Source organism: Symphalangus syndactylus, chromosome 8 (genome assembly GCF_028878055.3).
Source record: "Symphalangus syndactylus isolate Jambi chromosome 8, NHGRI_mSymSyn1-v2.1_pri, whole genome shotgun sequence".
NCBI classification, from domain to species: Eukaryota; Metazoa; Chordata; class Mammalia; order Primates; family Hylobatidae; genus Symphalangus; species Symphalangus syndactylus.
Window position 1 is genome coordinate 23,035,419 of NC_072430.2, and position 12,963 is coordinate 23,048,381.

Consider the following 12,963-nt stretch of genomic DNA (forward strand, 5'->3'; position numbering starts at 1 on the left):
ATAAACTGTGATATATTCATAGCATGAAATACTACACAGCAATTAAAATAACAATCTACAACTCCATGAAACAATATGGGCAGGTCTCGCAATGTGTTGTTAAATGAAAGGAGATGCAATGATTTCATTCACATGAAGTTCAAAGGAACCTGTCCTGCTAGCAGCCAGGAGAGTGGTCACCCCTGGCAGGAGGTGGTGGGTGGTGGGTGCTCTTGAGGTGCTTGTAATATTCAGATGTTGGCTGTGTCGTCTGTGAAAATGCATTGGGCTGTACATTTGTGAAAGTTGCACTTTTTTGTGGGTGTATTGAACTTTAATAAAACGTTTTTAAAAATCAGTCCTGTTTGGGCCTCGACACAGATGATGTAAATCAGAATCTCTCGGGTGGGGCAGGCATAGGTAAGCGTAATATGATTCTAACGAGCAGCTAGGGCCAGATCCCAGCACAGTTCTCTTTCCGCTGGGTCACACTCCCTGCCCTCCACAGGCTTGAGTCAGATGCTTGAACGCTGTCCCTGCCTTTGTCAGGAGAGTGTCTGTGCTTTAGGACATCAACGTCTGATCCCATGGGGCATGGTTCCCACTGGCATGGTTTTCAATGTGTGAATTATTCTGCCCCCAAATTGCTGGGTGATCTCAGAGAAGGCACAGAACCTCTTGGGGCCTGAACTAGTAAATGAGGGCTCTGAGCACCAGGATAGCCAAGAGTCCCTCCAGTTAAAGGGACCACAATTCCCCTGTAAGACAGAATCTCAGCCAAAAGGAGCTTCTGGTCTGATAAACCCAAGAACTGGGAAGTAACTTGGGACTACATTCTTTTGTAAAGAGTGAGGTAAAAAAAATTTAGTTTGAATCTGTTTTTCTTTTTTTAAATGGAAACAAACACAAGTGGAAAGTCAGAAAAAAGTTCACGGGTAGCACACGAGAGCTGAGGAGCGTGCAGCTGAGACCACAGTGAATATTTGGTGAGTGTCTGGGTTGATTATTACTACATATCAAACTACCTCAATCCCCAGTGGCACGAAACAACCATTTTATCATAGCTTGTGGTTTATGGGTCAGGAAGTTGCAGGTGGTTTGTCTCTGCTCCACGTGGCGTTAGCTGTGGCAGCTGCAGGTGGAAGATCCACCTCCAGGAGGGCGTCTTCACCCCTCTGCCGGGTGCTGGATGCTCCGGGGGCCTTGGGTGTTGCTTGCTTGGACTTCCTCACAACATGGCAGCTACAAAGCATCCCATGACCTATAGCCTCGGAAGTCTCAGGACACCATTTCCACTGTATTCTATTGTTAAATCAATCACTAGACCACCCAATATTCAAGAGGAGGGAAGGAATAGACTCACATCTTGGATGGAGTTTGGTGTGTGTGTGTGTGTGTGTGTGTGTGCGTGCCCATGCACAGGCATGCATGCATATATACATGTGAAGGGAAGGAACGGATGGCAGCCACCTTGGATATAAGCTATTATGTTGGTGCAAACGTAATGAATTGCTTTTTAATTAATTAATTAATTATGTTTGCACCAACCTAATACCAATGTAAGTTGATGAATATCTGTCTTTCCCCTGGCCCTCAACTCATCCCCCTCTTAGGAAGCTTGCTGCTGCCAGTAAGTGTCCACAAAACTCAAGACAAAGACAGGATTGGCCTGTGGACAGTCACAGAGGGAATTATTGAAATAGACTCTAGGAGGACACCCTTGTGAACCATGGTCCATCTTGGTAAGAGCTGGGCCCTACTGCCCAACCAGAAACTCAAATCCAATCAATTACCTAAATAATGTTGCCATTTTTTTCCACACTGTAATCGCTGAAAATTTTGAAAACACAGAGGTGACTTATTAACATGTGGCATTTTCTTCTAGATATTTTTCTATGCACACTTGTACAAAAGAGGGAAACTTTGTCTTTCCCACTTAACATATTGTGACTGTTTCCCTGTATTTCATTTTAATTTGATAAACACTCTGCTGTTTCCCCACAGATTTTCTTCCAACTTCATCACTTTGGGAAAGCCACATGTACTTTTGGTTAGAGCTCAGATTTACCAGGGACTTGGACGGGCAATAAACGTGGGGAAAGGCTTGGTCGTGGTTGAGTAAGACAATAAACCCTATTCTCTCATTTAAGAGTGGGCTTTGGGGTCCTCGATTGTGGTCACTTTTCTGATACCTCTCGGTGGCCTGTGGTTTGGCCCCTTCTGTGGAAAGGCTCGGGTGGGGACGTGACCCAGTGAAGGAGGCAGGGCCTTGGCTCAGCCCCCGTGGCATACTTGGTCTCCTTATCTGGACACTGGGGATAACACACCCAGCCTGTCCACCTGACAGCTGCCCTACATCTCAGATGAGGACAAGAATGTGAATGGGCTAGGAGAGGTTTTCATCCCTATGTGATGCACCCCGGCAAAGGTCCTTCATGCTTAAATTGAGAGCCCTGGCTAAAACCCCACTGCTGGTGAATTATGAGCACGGGAGGAGCCCAGAGGAGAAGAGGACACAGTGACACTGGATTCCTTGGTATGGGGACAGGGGAGCAGAAGTCCTCATCCAGAGGACATGTTGTCTGCTGGTCTACAGGACAGTATGTATCCAGGGCACTCTTCTAGCAGCTTCTTCCCAAAGGAACCACTATCAGCAACCTAGACCTTCGGGAATTTTTCCATCCTGCCTTGTGGGGTTCCTTGTTCTGCTGCAACATTTGGGTTTTAGGAGATACAGCTATGGCTAAAAGCAGTGGTCTTTATGTCAGACATAACTGGGTCAGGTAAGCTAAGCCATCACTTACAAATTGTGGCATCGTAGACAAACCATCCAACCTCTCTGAGCCTCGGTTTCCTCATCTGTCACATGGGGTGATGCTTGGAAGGTTGTTGTGAGTGTGGCAAGATGATGCCTTCATGTTGCAATCAAAGTGTGTCCAGCAAGCCCCCATCTTCTGCTGTCAACCCCCACCCCCAAGTGCATTTTCTGTTCTCTGTGACTCTTATCCACAACTTGGGTCTTGATTTTCTAAACCTGAGTCCAGGCATAATACTCGGGATCTGGAGTCTGAGTTTCTCTAGCTCTGTTGACCACAAGAGCTTTGTCTGGACTGAGAGGGTGAGGCAGAGGGCAACCTAGGAAGGGCCTTGCCTGACCATGGCCCACCTTCCAGGTCGGATTGGTGAGGGGCAGGTGGTGGGCAGGAAGTTGAGGAACCTGTGTTTTGCCTCCAGCAAGGAGACCAGGAAAGCAGCCCAGCCTCGGGGAGCTGTCCCACAGAGGCCACTGGAACGTCCTACTGGGGAGGAAAGTCTCCAAAAAGTAAAAAGAATCTGACAGCCCCTTGTCTGTCCTTCTCCTGCACTCCCTCCGTAGCACATGGGTCTGGAAGGGGCTGAACTTGAGCTAACTTTGAGGGGCCATCCAGCCACAGTGGCCTGGGAAGACTGTCCCAGCTGGGGTGATGAGCAATTTGGCAGGTACCAGGGAAGCTGGGGGACCATCTGGGGACTGCTGGTGTCCCTCCCATCTTTACCACCAGTCAGACATCCAGAACCTTGACCCAACCCCATGGTACCTTGTATACTGAGATGTATTTCCTTGTGGAATATTCAAAGTGTGTGTAAAGGCATCCTGAGGTTTCCTGAGTTTGAATCGGTGAGAAATCATGCTGTGGCTGTCATAAATCCCACATCCTCCAAGGGGAATGGGCCACTGAAACAAAAATGATTCTCCCCTTAGAGGAACAGACCAATTCATGTTTCTGGACCCCCAACTCTGAGGCATGAGATGTGAACACATGGGTGGGAGCGTAGGTGCTTGGCCATGTCCTGTCACATCCCGGATGCTCAGTGCGTGTGACTGTGTGTGTGTTGTCTTTGACATTCGATCTATTCCAGAAATGGGACGTTCTTCCCTAGACCAGGAGGAAGGGCTCTCTTCTGCTGTGTATCTCTGCCCAGGGCTTGCCCGCATGCCTCTGTGTTTGTTTGTTGGCTCAGTTGTACCCTGGCTCTTTGTATCCCCAGCCCCACCCCACAGTATCCAGCCACCTGCTGTCCCCAAATGCTGCCACAAGCTCAGCACCAAACCTTGATTTCTCCAAAGCCCTTTTACACCAACTCCTTCATCTCTTCTGTCCCCTCTTCCCTTCTCTTTCACTCCATCCTCTTCCTTCCTGCTGTCTTGCCTTCCCTCCTTTGTTGCCTTTTCTTCTCCTCTCCCCCTTTCTTCCTCCTCCCTTGCTCCTCACTCTGTCTCCCAACTCTGCATCTCCTCATCTTCATTCCCTGCCTCTGTCTCTGACCCACTGCATCTCTCTCCTGTCTGGCTCCCTCCTGGGTAGTTCCAGAAACATACCCATATATGGCCTCCATGTCAAGGATCACAAATGATGACATCACGTGAGGGCCAAAGCTCCAGGATCCTCTTTGAAGTGAGAGTCTGTATTCGATGCACCCGGAGGAACGGAAGGCAGGATCCCAGCTTCCTCAGTGCAACCTCCAAACAGGAAATCTGAGATGCATAACATCTTATAGTTTGGCTTGTCAACGTTGGTCATGCGGTGGCCCCAAAATAAACTCCCTGCTTCAAAGGAGAGCGTTTCAGAACTGCCTGGCAGAGCAGCCAGAAGCTTGGGGCCAGGGCAGAAGGAAAACTCGGGGAACATGTTCTGAATTAAGACACTCTCAAGAAAATCCTTTGTATTACCCCTGAATTGTACCCTTGTTTCAGAGCCTAACAGGTAATGCATGCTTTCAACTTTCTGATACAGATCTTGCAAAAGATTGTTTGGCTGGCGGGGATTTTTGGCTGCAGTACTTACTGGAAACCTCTTGTAGTCAGACTGCGATGTTGCTTTTCCCTCTCTCTCGTATTTTCTTGAGTTATACAGCATGCTGGTGACTTTCATTTTGGATCCAATAAACAAGAGACTCAGCAATTTGCATGTACTTACCCATTCTTCTGGTGGACTCTTGCTCAGAATATCACTCTGCTGTGCACTTCTAAAAATGGAAATGCAAAAGGACTTATCAATGATGCTATTGTTGGGTCCGTAGGTCTTGGGCAATATCTGTGTCAGACAAATGACTTTCAGAAATGCTTTCAGGTCAGGCGCACAGATAGAGGTTTTCATGAGTGGGAGTTAATTTAATTAACTGTTGCCGAGTGCCTAGGCATGCACGGTATTGTGGGAGATCACAGCAACCAAGGTGCCATGGGCTCTGTTTTCAACTGTTTGGGGATTAGGAGAGGAAATGGAGGAATGTTATTTATGTGAGACCTAACAAAGCTGTGGAATGCAGGGGACGCAAGAATGCCATGCGTGTGTGTGCACACGCGTATGCATGACACATTTAAGGAGGCCATGGCCTTTGAAAGGATAGGTGGGATGCCTCAGGGTGGAACCAGAGACCTCCAGGTGGAGGAGCAGCTTGGGCAAATGCGGGGAAGTCAAGGGACCTGGGGTGATGGTGGAAAGTGAAATGTGGCTCTGGCAAGGGGTCTTGCACGTGAAAAATGGGGGTGGGGCTGGAAGGGGAGGACAGAGGGAGAGGCAGATCCTTCCAGGCCAAGCAAGAAGTTGCAACACTTTCTGAGAGTTTCTGAGCAGAGGACAGCACACAAATAGCCACACGCATTGAGCATCTGGGATGTGACGGGACACGGCCAGGCACCTACACTCCCACCCGTGTGTTCACATCTCAGGCCCCAGAGTTGGAGGCCCAGAAACATGACTTGGTTTCTGGTGCCTCTAGGTGGAGAATCATTTTCATTTCAGTGGCCCATTCGCCTTGGAGGATGTGAGATTTGGCTTCGGCGGCTCTTCGGGAAGCCAGGGGTATGGACTGGAATGAGGAGTCAAGGAGGCTGGTGACTCCTAGGGACGGCAAGTAAATGAGGAAGGCCTGAAGTAGGGCAGAAGCTGAGCCCCTGCACAGCACAGGAGGGCTCTTCCGAAGATAAACTTGTTTGGTGAGGCGAGGGCTTGAGGGGACTCAGAGGGCCACAGGTAGAACCAGCTGGGGCCAGCACCCCCACCACAGCCCTGACCTCTGCCTGGGCAGAAGCACCATGAGGCAGCCAGTGGCAGATGCTTGAGGCACTTCCAAAACAGGTGGACGGGTCCTGACAGCTGGTGGCAGGCCCATGTGCTGCATAGCGGCCCCAAGAAGCTGGCAGCGGCTCCACTGGGCGCCATGCTGGTTTGCATCATCTGTTCTTGCACAAACAGGCTGGGTCATGAGTGCCTTGTGGTGGTGGGGGTGGGGGACACTGTATAACCCACCCATGGTGACCTTACAGTGAACAACAACACAGGCCATACCAGCAAGCCTTCGTTGAGCACTGGCCCAAGCTTGTGTGCAGATTTCTGTCATTGACTTCGGTCAAGGCCACCATGAGTTACAGGTGATCGTTACTCCCATTTTCAGGTCTGGAAACAGGTTGTGAGAGCTTAAAGGTCTTGCTTAAGGCTGGACGGCTGCAAGTGTTGGAGTCAGGAATCTGACCTCTTGGTCTGCAAGGTCCACATTCAAAGCCACAGTGTGCTGTGGCCTCTCGAGGTGCTGTGGCAGTGGTAAACGGGACCATCGTGCACCCAGGGGAAATGTCTCTGGCACAGTCAAGGCATCATAAGGTGCCCGTATATTGTGGACAGGCTACATCCAAAGAGTCTTCCCAAAGGAGGCACAAAAATATCTCTGGGCCCGCCCAGTGTCCTTCCATTTCTGCACTGCAGAGGGTCAGGCTGCCCACAGGAGGCGGCTGTCACAGGAGTGGCTTGTATCTGTGGTTCTCTTTCCTTAGCACCATCGTTTGGAATAATTAACGCCTGGGAATATAAATGGAGTTATTAAGAGCTTTGTGGTTGAGAGGAATGTTTTTGGGGAGGTGGTGCTGAAATAAAAGTAAATTGAAATTCCTAAACTACCTGTTTTTTAAAAGAACGGGACATAGAGGAGTAAAAAAGGAGAGAGGAAAGCAGAGAAAAGAGAAGAGAAAGATTTAAATAAAGGTGAGGTCGGGGAACTCAGAGGAGAGAGGATAAAAAAAGGAAAAAGAACCTCACCGATTTGGGTGAGATCTAGCTCAAAAGATTTCCAGCCAGCCCTGCAGGTGAGGAAGGGGCTATGGAGGGTTCCCCCAGCCCTGCCCGAGCCTTCCCACTCTGCTGCCTGGGGTTAGAGCCTCCAGAACACCCTATGTGTTTTGCCACTAAGGAACCAAGGTGAGGGTCTGCAGTCTTTGGGTGCCCAAAGGACAGAACAGGGCTAGGCGGGCTGCACTAGGACAGGGGTGTTGGGGAGGCTCAGAGGTGGACTGACGAGCCCCGTCCACTGCTGTCACCTCCACCTCCGGTCATTGGCACAGATGGCAGAGCCTGGCATTGGTAAAGCCTAGGCAGAATATGGGTCAGGGGCCTGGAATCCTGTGTCCTGAGCTGTGAGTGTCTGAGCCACACAGATGCAGGGAGGGGCCGGCCTCTGGCAGGGCCAGGAGGCAGCAGAAGGGCCCTTCACTCAGGAGGTGGAGAAGAAGGTGACCCACGGGCCTGGAGATCAATAGCTCGGGGACCCAAAGAAGGAAACTGGAAGCTTGGCCTTTGTGGGTGCTTTCCTTAGCTGTTGGTGCGGGCAGTGCCGCAGGTAGTGGGCATTTGGGCCTGTGCAGAATGGATGCTCATCGTTGCAACAGGGCACTTTCCACATTAAAAAAACCTTCCACAGGGAGGTTTCTCCTGTGTTTTTCCTCCTTTCCTTTCTTCCTCTCACCATCGTTCTTGCTCTCTTTTTGGAGTGGCATCCTCAATGTACATCAATAAGTAAATAAATTACCAAGACTTTTCGTTAGCGTCTTAGACTATTCGGGAGAGATTCACCCAGATTTGGGTCAGCAAGAGGCGTTCCATTTCAGATGGAGCCTCAGTCTCCTCCTCTATACAATGGGCACAGAGTGTCTGCTGGTGTGGGAGCACAGCCAGCTTTGGACAGGTTCAAGTCCCTGGTTGTCACCTCCTGTAGTGTGATGTAGGGGCAGTCACACCCCCACTCCATACAGAGAGAAGAGCCCTGTCTCGTGGAGTCAGCTGGGGCCTGCAGCCCTGAGCACACCTCTTGAGTCACCTCCAGCAGCCCCAGCCCAGCCTTGGAAGCCCCAAGGCCCTGGCACCTGAAAGCTGGGAGCTTGAAATCAGCATCAAAAGGTCTGAGATGACGCAGCCAGTGGTGGTGGTGGCCGGGAGTAAACTGGAAGCTTGGCCTTTGTGGGGGTTTTCCTTAGCTGATGGTGTGGGTCTGAGCAAAGACTCAAACTCCTAGCAGCTGTGAGGCCCTAGACACCAGGCCCCAGGGCAGCCAGAGGCTTGAGAGCACTGCCCCCATGGCCAAAGGCCCACCCTGGTTATGACTTGGCCACTCATAGGGGTCAAGGGCAAGGTGGCTGGGATTCCATTCCCTCTTCCTTACCAAGGTCAGATCATTTCTTAGCCAGAGCAGAGATGAAACCTCCAGAGGGATGAGGTTTAGGCTCACAGAGCAACTGACTCCTTGCCATGCCCTTAATGTTGTGTCAGAGGGCCTGATGAAGATGGGGCAGGCTGACGCGGTCTCAACCTCTGTACCACACACATTCCAGGCCCCAGTCTCTTCATCCGCACCGTGGGAAGACCACTCTTCTCCCTAGCACTGAAAAAGTAAAATGAGGCAACCTGTGAAAGTGGCTTGGATGGAGACAGGACAAGGACCCACAGGCACCAGCTCAATTTTTATGGATTATGTTTTAAAACAATAGGACCCGGGAAGGGGAGAGAACAGTGTCCTACACCCCCGAGCACCCCAGCTGGAAGTGTTTCCTTGGGTCTCCTAGGACCACCCTGGATCCTGGGGGGAAAGGTAGATCAGAAAGGTAAGTTTAGGCAGAAGGAGACAGCATTGCAAGGAGGAGGTCAAGTGCCCTGCGTGCCAAGGAACAGCCCGCTTAATTCCCGCCTCCTCGTGTGTCCCCAGGCTAGCCCAAGCAGCCAGGTTTTAGGATTGCCTCAGCTAAGGGCCATGTGAGATTTGGGAGACCTTGAAGCTTTTGAAGTAGATTTATAGAGAGTATGTATATGTGTGTATATTATATATATAATATATATAGTTATATATAATGTATATTATATATAATATATATAGTTATATATAATGTATATTATATAATATATATAGTTATATATAATGTATATTATATAGTTATATATAACGATATATTATATATATAATATAAGTTATATATAACTATATATTATATATATAATATATAGTTATATATAACGTATATAATATATAGTTATATATACGTTATATATAACTATATATTATATATATAATATATAGTTATATATAACGTATATAATATATAGTTATATATAACGTATATAATATATAGTTATATATAACGTATATTATATATAATATACGTTATATATAACGTATATTATATATAATATATAGTTATATATAATGTATATTATATTATTAATATAAAAATATATAATTATATATTATATACTTATATATATTATGTGTGTATATTATATAATATATAATACATGTAGCGTGTATGTAGTGTTTTTGAATATGAACACACACACACACACACACACACGCACACACACATATCGTCTTCAGTTTGATTCTGGCCTTCACTTAAATCTTGAAAAACATCCGGTGGTTGCTATTCGTTGTGTGGGATGAATAGTTGTGTAAAATCAGATGTAACCTCTAATCTCTTCCTTGTCACCTTCTCCTTCAGCGTGCCTCAGTTTCCTCATCTATAGACTAGGAACTATAATACCTTTATAGATTTATTATGTGGTTCAAACTAAAGACAAATATGAGAGAGAACTTCCCTGCAAGGGAAGGTTTTATGGTTAAGATTCTCCCCATACCTGCTGCAGTGAAACGTAGTGACCTGAGAGTGACACGTGGATCTGAACCGCAGGCTTTGCATAAGAGCTAAACCTAAAAGGTACAAGTGAACCCTGACCAAAATACTCATGCCACACTTGCTCTGTGTCCAGCACTGTTAAATGAATTATGTGCTCACGAAATGGCCGCTCTTGTCATTTGTTGGCAGTCACCTCGTGCAGAAATTCAAGCTTCCAAAGTCTAGGGCAGCAGATGATGTGAGCAGAGAGGGCAGGGGGACAGGAGGGTTCCTGGAGAGTGGGGAATTTGAAAGGAGTGGGCAGAATCCATCCTGCACCCAGGCTGGCTTCAGGGGAGGGCGTGGAGCTCACCTTCCTCCCCAAGCTCCAGCCCCATGATTGACCCTTGGGACCACCCGGCAGGCTCTGCACACAGCCCGAGGAGCTGACAGTCACAGCGGCAGCTTTCGACCACAGCTGTCACGCGATGGCTGGGCTTGGGGCTCATTTTCACTTTCACTCTGAATCTTGTTAAATGGAGGAGAGCTTGTGGGAATTCAAATCCCTTGGATGGAGCCTCCTAGAAAACCGCCAGCTGGGCACGAGTTTCAGGTGGTATCCTCCCAGCCGGAACAGGTTTAGGCTGTTTCACCCACTTTCTGGGGTCATGGCTGAGAATCGCAGCATCTGGGGACCTGTGGAATAACACGAGCAGATTTTTAGGGGCCACCGGCTGTGTGCCAGGTGCTCCACATTTATACCTGTCACCTCATTTCACCTGACAACACCTCCATAGGCCGGATGCCCTTTTCTTCATTTTATAGGTGAGTCAAGTGAGGCACCGAGTAACCTGCTCCACATCATACAGCCAGGAGGTGGCAGAACTAGGGTTGAGTGTGGGCAGTGGGGCACTGGGGCCATGCCACCATCTACCACTGTGCAGTAGACTTCTCCATAACAGCTGTGCTTCCAAGGGTTTGAAGCACTGTCATGATCCCATCGTTCATTCACCCGTCTGTCCCGCATTTATTCAATACCTATTGTGTACCTGGCTTTGGGTTAGTTCCTGGGGTTACAACATGAGTGCGACATAGTCCTGCTCCTCAGAAGTTTCTAGACTTTCTAGAGAGACAGGCCCATAGCAGGCAGTCCAAGCAGTAGAATGTGAAGGGGGCCCTTGGAGGCAGCAGAGGACTCTCAGCCATCAGGGAGGCTTCCTGGTAGAGGAGATGCTGGAGCTGTTTCTGGAAGGGCACCTTCAGGGCAGGGTAGGCTGACGAGCAGCTCCATCCACAAACACAGCCAAGGATGCCAAGTGGCTTGTGCAGCCTCACACACCTGACCCAAGTCCCTGGCATGACCCAAGCCTCTGGTGGAGCTTGGTGTGGTGGAGGATGGCTGCCAGCCTCCTTCTTGGCCCCACCTTCCCAGCTGTGTCTCCTCTAGCCCCCAGTTTTCTGCTAAGACATCTGGAGAGTGACCACCTGCCACACCAGCCCCTCAAACAACCACATAGACCCACCCCATCCACCGCCAGTTCCCGGGCAGACCCTGGCTGTCTGCAAACCTGGGTTGGTAGAGAGGGGAAGGTACTAGGAGGAAAAGGACCACTTTTTAAATGTGATTTTGGTCGTCACTATAGCCCTGCCAGGGTCCGTGTCTCTTTTCCCATTTCACAGATGTGGAGACTAAGGCCCAACTTAGAAGAGCACCGGCTCTGAATGAACCAGGTACTGCTCTGAGTGGATTTGCCTGAGTAATTTACGTGGATTAACCTAAGTAACCCTGTCACAGCCACTTTACAGATGTCACCTGGGGAAAGGTGGGGCTCCTCAAGAACCAATGTCTGGGGTTCTGCAAAGAGGGCAGGAGAGGCACTCCTGAAGGCCCTGGGGGGCCAGGCCTCCCCTGCTCCACACTGGCCTTGGACTGGCCCCTCCCTCTAGCAGGAAGCCTCCTTGATGGCTGGGCAAGGCCTATTAGACTCCTGCTTTCCTTGGGAAAGGGCTATTTTTGATTCCAATCAGCCTCCCAGAGTGTCCCTTGAGGCTGCTGGCCTCCCTCCAAGACTTAGGCCCAGAAGGCAGCCCAACCCCCAGGCAGAGGTCTCAGAAATCAAGCTGGGCAGCATCTTCATGACAAAGGGAAACTGAGGTCCAAAGAGGGGCAAGGCATCACCCAAATCAATGCCCTCTCCCAAGAAATAGGTGCTCTGACCATGTCCATTTTACAGATGGAGAAACTACTATTCCAGAGGCTCTCCCGACTAACAACCCAGAAAAGCTGGGATGTGAACTCAGTCAAGCTGGCTCCATACGCTGCTTCATAACTTCCCCCTCGTGCTAGGGCTGAGCAGCACCACCTGTCCCCCAGGAGATGCTGCCATAGTATCCCTGACAGTTGTCACCAGCCTACGATTGCATCAGTTCAGGGACGGGGAGTTTCCTGTCCTGAAGCGGCCTATGCGTTGCACACTTACTAACACCCAGACCCATAGCCAGACTCATTGCACACTTACTAACAGCCAGACCCACAGCTGAGCCTGTACACACGTGAGCCCTTTTGACTCTACCATCAACCCCATAATAACACTTGCTAATATCTCCATTTTATGCATTTTATCCACTTTACCCATAAAGGTGGGTAACTTACCCAAGAACCCTTGAAGGCTGGGGACCTCAGTGGGAAAAGCAAGAGATATGTGGGTCCACAGTGGGGTAGGAAATTTGCCTCCTCAAAGGCAGAGGCCCTCTCTCTCAAGTAAACTCCATAGCAGCTGTGCTTCTAAGGGTTTGAGCACTGTTGTGGTCCTATCATTCATTCACCTGTCCATCTAGCATTTATTAAATACCTTTTGTGTACCCAGCCTTGGGTTAGGCCCTGGGGTTATGAGTGTGACATAGTCCTTCTCCTCAGAAGTTTCTGGACTTTCTAGGGAGACAGGCCTATAGCAGGTAGTCCAAGGAGTAGACCTTCTCAAGTTCCTGTCAAGGTTAAGCCCTTCTCCTCCCTCTGCATGTACCTTCCATGCAGCAGGCAAAGAGGCTGGTGTGGTGCCCAGGGCACAGATATA

General features: G+C 49.2%; 1 protein-coding gene and 1 long non-coding RNA gene across 9 annotated transcripts in view; one reads left to right on the plus strand and one right to left on the minus strand.

The window, feature by feature from the left end:
• Positions 1 to 12,963, plus strand: part of ASB2 (ankyrin repeat and SOCS box containing 2) — a 51,462-nt gene that overhangs the window by 3,764 nt on the left and 34,735 nt on the right. For 2 of the 6 annotated variants that reach the window (XM_063643973.1, XM_063643975.1), the window contains exon 2: positions 890 to 965. The exons of 2 other annotated variants lie outside the window; for them this stretch is intronic. The gene's annotated coding sequence lies outside the window, so the exon portion shown is untranslated. Of the gene's footprint in view, positions 1 to 889; positions 966 to 4,602; positions 4,725 to 10,320; positions 10,715 to 12,963 lie in introns of those variants that run through there. 2 more of the 6 variants (XM_055288304.2, XM_063643971.1) reach the window with 2 other exon arrangements.
• LOC134737287 (uncharacterized) overlaps positions 292 to 12,963 on the minus strand; it is a 28,103-nt gene continuing 15,431 nt past the window's right edge. For 2 of the 3 annotated variants that reach the window (XR_010122015.1, XR_010122014.1), the window contains exons 2-6: positions 10,263 to 10,585; positions 8,449 to 8,667; positions 6,309 to 6,815; positions 4,340 to 4,986; positions 292 to 3,694 (exon numbers count right to left, since the gene is read on the minus strand). This is a non-coding gene — a long non-coding RNA (uncharacterized lncRNA). The remainder of the gene's footprint in view (positions 3,695 to 4,339; positions 4,987 to 6,308; positions 6,816 to 8,448; positions 8,668 to 10,262; positions 10,586 to 12,963) is intronic. The other variant, XR_010122016.1, reaches the window with a different exon arrangement.